General features: G+C 41.8%; 1 long non-coding RNA gene across 1 annotated transcript in view; it reads right to left on the bottom strand.

The window, feature by feature from the left end:
- Positions 1-11,117, bottom strand: part of LOC146476548 (uncharacterized) — a 96,227-nt gene that overhangs the window by 15,751 nt on the left and 69,359 nt on the right. The gene's annotated exons all lie outside the window — the stretch shown is intronic.

Genomic DNA, 11,117 nt, shown 5'->3' with positions numbered 1-11,117 from the left:
CTTTGGTTTCCATTTGGCGCATCGCTCACAAAGGGGGTGTTTTCTGCGCAAACATCAAAATTGTTAGGTGTTAGACCTGCTGTTTAATTGCTAAACAAACTCTCATGACAAGGGATCTGGCTTTGAAACATTTACGCCATAATTCTTTGTTATCATTTACGAGGTGTCAATCACTTTGGGTGAGCGATTGTTGTTCCTCGGTTGGGATACAAACGGCGGCGAATTACAGGATCTTAAAAAGCATCTTTCATCGGCCATATTATCAAGACGAACTGTAAATGAAATCATGAGTACTTGCGATCGCAAGCTGGAGTGGTCTAGTTTCAAACGAGGATGGTCAGAGAATATCGAGCTTGCTATCCATTCGTGCCTGTAGCCTGGGTTAATGAAATTCCATCACATTCACTAAATCTCTGGCAAAAACCAGATGTCGGGAATTTGCCGCAATTTGCGAAAATATTCACCTTTTCCTCTAAACTTAGGTACCACAATTTCCTGTTTCAACCAAAAATATACAGCTTAATCGAGAACCAAATAGCTATGAAAGCAAATTTTTTTGTGGCCTGTTACATAGTATAACCAACACTCATCTCGAAAACCTGATATTTCAGAGCAAACATAAGTGCTATTTTGAACGACCCCAAACTTGTCACATTGCCAAGGTTAAATTTCGACAAAGAACACGCGTTCGGAGGCAGTTTTGTTGTTTTCGTAGCATCAAAAACACTGACAAAGATTTATGGTTCGAGGAACAAGTTACATCACATCCCCGAAGAGTAATTTTCCGTATTTTTCTTTACAAACGCAAGTTGTTCTTACGCAAAATAAGCAGGAAAGAACTGTCGAAAGAAGATGTTATTATAGACTCTTTATACTGTGTGCAGATCCGCTGAAGTCGGGTTAAAAAGAATAGAAAGAAAAGCGAGAACGTCTATTTCTATGATCGAGAAAACATACCTAGATAGATGCTGAAGTGATTTTACCTTGAACTGGGAAAATACAACACTGACCAACCGGCTGAATGATACCCCTACCCCCCACCCCCGACGACACATCTAGACAACTTGCATGAAAACATGTTAAAGTTCTACAGTACAGAAAAGTACAGCTCAGAGGCTTTTAGGCCACAATGGTCACACAAAGAACCTAATCCATGACTCCAAAATTAGACACATACTTCATGGCCTTCATGACTCCGCAGTTTTTTATTTTCTTTGCGCCCCACCTACCATTGTTTGAAGAACAGGCCCCTTTCTTCCCTCAGTTCTGAAACATGCAATATCAACTTCTAAATGAGCAAACACAATTAGAGTGAAGTATTTGGGAACTCGCTTTCCACATTGCTTTCGTAATTTGATATATATTCCTGAAAGCCTGGGGCGGAATGGATTTCCATGTTTTGTTGTGAACGGAAGAAAGATACTCTAGAGTAACGCCTTTGTATCCGAGTAGGGAAGGACTTGAGGGCAGGAGAGAAAGATAGCAAGGCTGAAGTAAAAATTCACGTTAATTGGAGCCCGTACAAAGCTAAAGCATATCCTAATTGTCTCAGTGCAGGCAGCCAAGTCTCCACGCTGAAAATAGCACTGATGATATACTCCTGAACCTGGAACTCGTGTGAAAGATGTAATCCACATACAAGACGCTTAAGACCACGAGGCAGCCGGAGATCGTTCAATCAGTTTATTTTTTTCGTATTTTCTATAGAATGATCACACTACTGAATTGGATTTAGATCATCTAGGAAATACCTTGCGAGCAGAGGCCCTTCGATCTTCCCTAGATAAGTCCTCTTCCCGACTTATCTGGGAAGATCGAAGGGCCTCTGCTTCCAGGGTACCTCGGAAAGTACCTTCCAGTAGACCTCATTCTCAGTCGATCGCTGAATGATTTCGTTTCAAACTAAAAGTTTCGAACCGCAGTATACTAACTCGAGGTTTTTTCCACTTGGCAATCAAATCTGCGAGCATGCCGGCCAACATTCTTAATTATTAATGATGGTCAAAGTGAAGCCCACAAGACTTATGATATGAAGGGTCTTTTTATCTTTGGATTGAGGCAACGTCAAAGCCGGTGAGATAACCGCGTGGGAACGCTGAACCGCAAGCAAACCGCAGCCAATTAAAAAGATGCCCGCGATATCAGACGGAAACCGGAGGGCGTTTTTAACAGCTCATGATCAGGGCCGTACATGCTGTGGCTAATCATGTTTATATTTTCGTAATTTACTTTCTGTTTGCAAGAAAACATCCGTTAAACGAATTGCAACAGGGGCTCGGACATCAGGAGGTATACCTCTCATACGCATATCTGAGAATTTACAAGGGGTCTCCACTCAGAGCCCGTCACCCCCAGAGGGATCTCCTCGGTCCTGGTTAAACTGTTTTGGTCACCGGTTCGGAACTGGACCGCAGATTTTTACTATTGCTGCGGTTTGCCTCGGCTTCCCTGAAATTGGTATGGTTTTCATGCAAGGAGCCAAGAGCATACAAAACTTATAGGCCTCTTTTCTTCCTCAAACCTGAAGAAGAGAAGTAACCAAAGTCGGTTCCTGACCTAGCCCCGATTGTTCAAAGAGTGGCTAACTCTATCCAGTGGATAAATCACTATCCAGCGGATAAAATGTACTCTTTATCCTTTCTTTGAACAACTGGGGCCAGAAACATATCTTACCTTATCAAGGGTGACTAATTTTCAAGAAACGGTTAACTTCAAAACTGAAAACAGAAAATGGCGTATTTTAATTATCATAAAATAAATTGCGACACTGAACATTCCCTCCAAAATCCCGAGGGGAACCTCGCTCCCAGCGTGTCCTCGAGGAATCTGGTCAGGAAAGACCTTGAGTTAAAAACATGTTTCCAGTGTTGTTTGTTTATTATTTCGTCAGGGTGGATTCTCGATTCCGTTCGCACCTTTAAAAACGCATTATCTTCATGTCGCCATTCAGCGATGAAGGACGACGTTGTTGACCCCTTTCATTACTTTCGAACGCGCGCGCGTGACATGAGGCAGCACCTAAATTCGACATCATTCATCGACAAAGGTAATGGCGGGTGTGGACACCAACCAAGTGTTAACCACCTGACCAACCTGCCTGAGTACAATACAAACAAACCTAGCGTGCACTTCCGACAAACTTCCCATCGAGAATAGAGCTAGAGTCCCTTTGGCAGGTTGCCCACGATAGCATGGCCGATGTACCTGAACACTAGAACTTTGAATGATCGTGCGTTACGTGACTGGGGTTGAAGGTTTCATGAATAATCATGCAGAAAAAACAGCCTGGACCGATGAAGCTGCTCTGTGCACGAGAGGTTACGTTTTCTCTTGTTCAGTTCCATTTGTTTTGTTTGTTGTAATGTGTGGATGATTGTATGAGACCCAAATCTGAGCATTGAGCCAATGAAAGTTAGTGAGGATACACCCCAAATTGAGGATTCGCCCTCATGTTCACAAAAGCAAGGCAACCTGGCAGGGTATGTCAGGACCTGGGTATGTATAGTCACCTTCTAGAACTTAGGTATCACTATCTTGTCGTCAGAGAGCCAAGTACACGTTTTCTGAGCAGTGAGACCTCGTTCGCGACTGCAGTCAAGAAAGCAAGAAAGGCGGGTTGCGCCGGCCTCACCAGTGTGGCCAAGCATGTTTGACTAGGATGTCAGAGTTTGTTCTTAGGGAAGTGGTCCTGAAACTACTATACTCGAACAGGACCCACCAAACCCCAAAATAGATGGTGGCCTCTGCCTGCACCCCGCTTCCTCAACCTCAAAAGATGGTGTCTTTATTGCGCAGCCACCCCTCTACCCAGCAGTAAAAAATGACAGTGAGATTCAAACCTCACTTTTCTTGTTTATCTAGCAATGCTGACTCTTGCTAGCTGAATATTTCTGTTTCAACTCAAATTCTAAAGCCAATAACATTTTGTCGGTAATGTTCACGAGATAGTTGGTGTCTTCGATAACCCCCCTACCCCAGACAAGGTGGGTCCTCTTCGGACAAACTTGTTATAAACAGTTCCCTTAGTCCTCGTCCTTGTTCGGGACGCTGTCAGTCCTGTTTTTGTTTGTTTATTGTTGTTGTTGTTGCTGCTATTTTTGCTGCGTTTTTTGCTCAGGTTTTTTCCCGCCAAAAAAAGAAGCTTTGCCACCTTCAATTCCATCCAATATCTACCTGTAGTTGACGTGGCTTTCATTGCTATGACCGACTTAGGTGCCTACTAAGTAATCATAGGGTACAATTTTATTGGGGCGCGCACGTGAAGCTTGTTTTGTAAGCTATTACGCGAGTCCCGAAGATATCAAGCCCTGACTGACCCAAAGCGTAGCGACGTCAGCTACTGATGAAGCCAAGTGATGGGCAGGGGCTGCTGTTCTTGTGTGAGCTTATTAAAAACACCTGACTAACACTTAGCCTTGATAAAGAGACTCAGATGACTTATTACGCGGGATGCCCTGAGGGGGCATACCGTGTCTAAAAACGGGACGATTTCTTTTTCTTCGTCGTAGCTATAAATCGGATCATTAATTACGCGGGATGCCCTGAGGGGGCATACCGTGTCTAAAAACGGGACGATTTCTTTTTCTTCGTCGTAGCTTCAAATCGGTACATTAATTACGCGGGATGCCCTGAGGGGGCATACCGTGTCTAAAAACGGGACGATTTCTTTTTCTTCGTCGTAGCTTCAAATCGGTACATTAATTTATTCATTAAACTCACCCCTCTCCTACTCGGGGTGTATTGTTCTGATTGTCTTCAACAGAAGCAGCCCAATCAAAATCCATTCTTGTCGCTTACATCGCGAGGGAGGGGACCCACTCACCCCTACCTGTGTGACGTCAACGCATCATTTGATCTATTTATTAAAAACGGATTAAATTTGGCGCCTTATTACGCGGGATGCCCTGAAGGGGCATACCGTGTCTAAAAACGGGTCGATTTCTTTTTTTTTTTTCCGTTTTTTTTTTTTCTTCCTGGTAGCTACAAATGTGTGCATTAATTACGCGGGATGCCCTGAAGGGGCATACCGTGTCTAAAAACGGGTCGATTTCTTTTTACGCGGGATGCCCTGAAGGGGCATACCGTGTCTAAAAACGGGTCGATTTCTTTTTTTTTTTTTTTTTCTTTTTTTTTTTTTTTTTCCTCGTAGCTACAAATCGGTACATTAATTTATTCATTAAACTCACCCCTCTCCTGCTCGGGGTGTATTGTTCTGATTGTCTTCAACAGAAGCAGGCCAATCAAAATCCATTCTTGTCGCTTATATCGCGAGGGAAGGGACCCACTCACCCCTACCTGTGTGACGTCAATGCATCATTTGATATATTTATTAAAGACGGATTAAGTCGCGCCATATTGTTTTAACATGTTCTGGACTCAAGTGTGCCGTTTTCAAAGGGAAATTTCACCATTTTGAAGCGGTAAATCGAAAGAATAACTTCTAAGAAGTACCCGACACGTAAAACGGTGGAAATTGGTGAGTTCTTAGTGAAGGAATCGTGCTTTGTTTGACAGTCTTAGACCACGACGCGAGACTGAAAAGAGGTCATTGAGAAGCTTACGTTATCGTAATGGAATTTGACAAATTTCCGCTGATAGTCTGAGTCGCGTAACACACGGAAAACAACGTAACGCGATCGTCGTGACTCAAACTATTCCATTAACAAGGATAGTTTTATCAATCGGCGAAGCATACAGTTGGAATAAATGAATCAGCCCCAGCATCTCGCGTAATGCCAGTATAGCAGGCATCTTGTTTATTCATTAAACTCACCCCTCTCCTACTCGGGGTGTATTGTTCTGATTGTCTTCAACAGAAGCAGGCCAATCAAAATCCATTCTTGTCGCTTATATCGCGAGGGAGGGGACCCACTCACCCCTACCTGTGTGACGTCAACGCATCATTTGATCTATTTATCAAAAACGGATTAAATTTGGGGCGATATTGTTTATAACATGTTCTGGACTCAACGTGCCGTTTTCAAACGGAAATTTCACCATTTTGAAGCGGCAAATCGAAAGAATAACTTCTAAGAAGCACTCGACATTTAAAACGGTAGAAATTGGTGAGTTCATGGCGAAGGAATCGTGCTTTGTTTGACAGTCCTTGACCACGACGCGACACTAAAAAGAGGTCATTGAGAAGCTTACGTTATCGTAATGGAATTCCACACATTTCCGGTGAAAGTCTGAGTCGCGTAGCACAAGGAAAACAACGTAACGCGATCGTCGTGACTCAAACTATTCCATTAGCAAGGATAGTTTTATCATTCGGCGAAGCATACAGTTGGAAAAAATGAATCAGCCCCAGCATCACGCGTAATGCCAGTAAAGCAGGCATCTTGTTTATTCATTAAACTCTCCCCTCTCCTACTCGGGATGTATTGTTCTGATTGTCTTCAACAACAGCAGGCCAATCAAAATCCATTCTTGTCGCTTATATCGCGAGGGAGGGGACCCACTCACCCCTACCTGTGTGACGTCAATGCATCATTTGATATATTTATTAAAGACAAATTAAATTGTCGCGCCATATCGTTTTAACATGTTGTGGACTCAAGTGTGCCGTTTTCAAACGGAAATCTCACCATTTTGAAGCGGTAAATCGAAAGAATAACTTCTAAGAAGCACCCGACACGTAAAACGGTGGAAATTGGTGAGTTCTTAGCGAAGGAATCGTGCTTTGTTTGACAGTCTTAGACCACGACGCGATCGCAGACAGAAAAGAGGTCATTGAGAAACTTACGTGATCGCAATGGAATTTCACAAATTTCCGTAGCCTCCCACGCAGACGTTCTTTATCTTTGGGGTTCGTCACGCGTTCCTGCCCTTAGAACGTCTGCGTGGGAGGCTAAAATTTCCGGTGATAGTCTGAGTCGCGTAACACAAAGGAAACAACGTAACGCGATCGTCGTGACTCAAACTGTTCCATTAGGAAGGATTGTTTTATCAATCGGCGAAGCATACAGTTGGTATAAATGAATCAGCCTTAGCATCACGCGTAATGCGAGCATAGCAGGCATCTTGTCCATTTAACGAATGGCGAATCATGAACACAAACTGGCGGATTATCCTGTTTTGATAAATACGTCCTTTGAGACAAATTCAGCGAATGAACTAAAACAGAACAACAGCAATGAAGTAATTCCTTTTCATTAATTAACACATTCTGACTTGTGCAGACATGATCATAACCATGCCTAATCTCGACATGGACTGACTTTGTGGTTCCCAGCCGAAAAGCTCCAATTAACTTGGTCTAATCCTCTCTTTATTTGTTTTCATGCTTAATGTATAATCGAGTGAACTAAAGCGGTGTAATTTATTTTATGACTTGCGCCATCTTGCTTGCGAGAACTCAGGCTGTTCCCATTCCTGTTCCCATCAAATGAAAGGCTCGCTTGCAACAGGCTTGTGGCTGACTTGCAAGAATTTACAAAGAACTAAGCAGTGTTCACTTCTTTCTGGCTTGAGTAACAGCGATTTTATCAGTGAACATGCTACGAAACCATATATGGGTTCCGCTCTTAATCAGGATGACCTGCAATGATACGAGCGATAAATTTTGCACTTTTTACCGATTTCTTTTCAAACTCGGAGGGACCCTGTCAAAATCAAGAGAGGTTCAGTTTGATCGAATCATAACATTTTTTTGGATCATCAAGATGATTACTGTACCAGTTTATGCGAGAATTAATCACAAGAGCACTTTTCTTCTTACCGAGTCAGATCAGCTCAAATCAAATCTCAAGTACCCTTGTCTTTATAATCATCTGGAATGCTTTGCAGTAGTTCGAACACTTCACATCAAAACGGCCGCAGCTGGCGGTAGCGTAAAAAACATTCGAAGAATTTTACTTTTTAATTAAATTTTTCATGTTTAATCCAACCCAGGCAAGTACCTACTTTGAACACCAATTTGATAGAACTGTTCTGGGTTGTGCTTTTTCGAAGAATTTACCCTTAATTAAATTTATCATGTACGTGCTTTGATAGCCTACGTGTAGCCGTACCCACCCTCCGAAGAAAAACGGGAGGAGGGGTGGGTACGGCTACACGTAGGCTAGTGCTTTGAAGACCCGTGATAGAACTCTGTTTGGGTTGTGTTTTTGGCCTTGATTAAGCACATTTTTATCGTTTTTTTTTAGTGCACTGTATTACAAGCCTTTAGATTCTAGTACAAGTACAACCACGAATTCGAGATTTGACTTCAAGTTTTCAGCGAACTACTAAGAAGCGGATATATCCCAGAAAGCTTCATTTCACTCTTTGTGAGCGACGAACTTAACGCAGTTGTTTTGGATATTGATAGACCTGTAATTCTTTCGTGATTCCAAAAAGACGAGATCACCTTCGTTTCGAAGACTTGTTTTCGCCACTACGCCGTTCTCACAAAACTTGTAGTAAAACGACGACGGCTATCTCGAGTCCCGCCAAAATCACACTACAGTGGAACCTCGATTTTACGATATGGCAAGGGGACGGCAAAATTATATCGTTAAATCGGGATATCGTTGTAAACGAACTCCCGATCTATAAATAACTTTTGCCAGGACACAGAATGTTGATTGTTTAATCTGGAATATCGTTAGATCGACGATCGTAAAATCGGTGTTCCACTGTAGCTCACTCGAGCGAGCTCTTTGTCTTTTTAGGAAAACTCGTAGTGGTACTCATACTCGTACTAGAATCTCAGTAAAAGTCTCTATTATCTTCTATTGTACTTTATTATCCAACTCCACTTTTAGTACTGTTCGAATAATGCGCGAAACGAGTGTGAATATGGCGCGATATTCGCACAGTTGGTTATTTGTACCGTAAAAAGCCGTTTGGTGGTTATCTGTACGGCTAAAAACCCGTTTTCTAACGAGGGTGCTAATCCTGTTTCAGTTTTTCCCCACAGTTTTCTTTGCTACCTGTCAGAATACCTTAAATTGGATAATAAATCTCTAATAAGACGTTTTGGTATGTAGTATCGCTGCATATTTTCCTAGTTGTGTTGACGAGCCCGCAGAGTATTTAACTCTTAAATGCGCACATGCGCAATGAACGAGTTATCGCAATGTGAAGGAAATTCACTCGATCGATCACTCGCTCATTATGTCGTAAACTTTTGGCAAATTTGGCGAGTTCTCACGGATTCTCTCTCCTCTTTCAGTTTAAATACAGTGTTTTGGAGTTCGAAATTAAATGAAATAGTCCAAAGATCACTCGACCTCGGAAAAAAAGGATTTTGAGAATTTTGCCGGGATGAACTGCACAAGCTCTACGGTTGTTGTTGTTTTCACTACGGAAAATGCAAAAAAAAAACGTTCAATTAACTTTAAAAATTCAAGACAATTTCGTGGGTGAAAGGCTAAGGGTTAAAACAGGAAACTAAAGAGAAAGAAATACAGTGTATTGCCATTCTGAAAACAGCAAGATTTAGGTCACCTGCATGCATGCTAGGCAACCAAAATCGTTCACATGTATCAAGTTTCATTCAGCAACAACACGACGCAAGGAAACAAAGACGGAGGTTCTTGAAAGACTGAAAAACAGGAGCCTTTGCCATATTAGAGGACGCATCATCCGTCTGGACGAACTGTCTTCTGTTGTACGTCGTTCACGACGCACAACGCGGGAAGATAGTTCGTCGTATAACCAGACGAACAACGAATGTTTGCCCAAGTTCGTCCAAACGGATAATGCGTCCTCTAGTATAAAAACGGCCAATGACACATGTATTGTATCAGCTTTGCATTGCATAGTTCTCTTGGTAAGTTGGATTCAAAACAAGCAAGAAAAATGGAGAATTTTCTGATTAGTTCAACCCTGGACTGTTGAACCGCAGGGCCTAAGAGTGCATCAGTTCTCGGATTTAGAAACGTCGAGAAAGTTATTTTTTGTCTTTATAAGAATTTTACCTGTCATTACGTCATGTCTGACTGCTTACAAGTTTGTAAAGATGTCTAATTAAGGAACTCTTGCTATCTGGTCCACATTGATAGAGCTCTTCAGTTCACGAGTTGCAAAAAGAGTTTTCAGAGTTTTTGGCCTCATCATTACCGTCCAGAAAATTATTTTCAGTCAGTGTACGATGTGAATCAACTCTTTTTGTAATATATCAAACACGAGAAAGCGTGCATGTTTCATCAGACATATCCAAAAACTGAGAAGTCAGGTTGAAAAAACGAGGCGCAGTCGAGTTTCTTTTTTAACTGAACGACTTCGAGGCGTTTGGATATCTGATCAAACACACTTTCAAATGTTTGATATGGCTTCCCAAGTAATCATTAATTCTCGTAAAAATTTAAGGCTAAAGTTGGCGAAATTTTATGGTAATAAGGAACACATATCGAAACCACGGTCAAAGTAGTGATTTTCTTTGTTTTCTCTTGATGAATTACATGAATTTGATAATGACCGTTAAATGCTACATTTTAAAATTTTTTTAATCGGGTATGAGGATACGGATCGTTGGGTGCGTTTGTTCTATAAATGGTGAAACGCGGACATGAAAAAGTTGTGCCAAAACTAGAGTCTAGCCACGGGCTCCTGGTCGAGCTCAACATGTTACTGGCTTTAGGAAAACTCCCCTTGCCCCCTTAAAGTTCATACATACCCCAGTGGATCTTTAGGTCTAAGCTGTTTGCATATCCAAGTCAGCCAGAAACGAAGGTTAGATCATCCATATTTCCCTGCGAGCAGAGGCCCTTCGATCGACTTATCTAGGAAGATCGAAGGGCCTCTGCTCCCAGGGTACATCCATACCATATGCAACTCTTTACCAAAATCACAAAATTAAAATATCTAAAGACGTACTGGCTCAGTGATTGATTAAACTTTTGAATTCAATTATTTCCAAATAAAACAGCAGGAGGTTCTCTTGCCTTTTAATACTAGAATGAAAAAAAAATTGGATAGTTGAAAGAGAATATAAAGAATCTCTTTATAGTTGCTTGTACTGGATCGGTTAAGGTCTGAAATAAGGACGTTGAATTTGTTCACTTTCGGTTCAAAATTGCGCAATTTATAACTAGATTTTCCAATGATTCGTAGCTTGAGACTCTGATCTAATTGGCCAAAGGCATTTTTGCACGGCGTGCAACTAATCCAACAAATTGACAATAATTTTT

This window comes from Pavona decussata, unplaced genomic scaffold (genome assembly GCF_977016875.1).
Source record: "Pavona decussata unplaced genomic scaffold, jaPavDecu1.1 SCAFFOLD_76, whole genome shotgun sequence".
Taxonomy (NCBI): Eukaryota; Metazoa; Cnidaria; class Anthozoa; order Scleractinia; family Agariciidae; genus Pavona; species Pavona decussata.
Note: the sequence above shows the minus strand (reverse complement) of the source record. Positions and strands in the feature narration are given on the sequence as shown.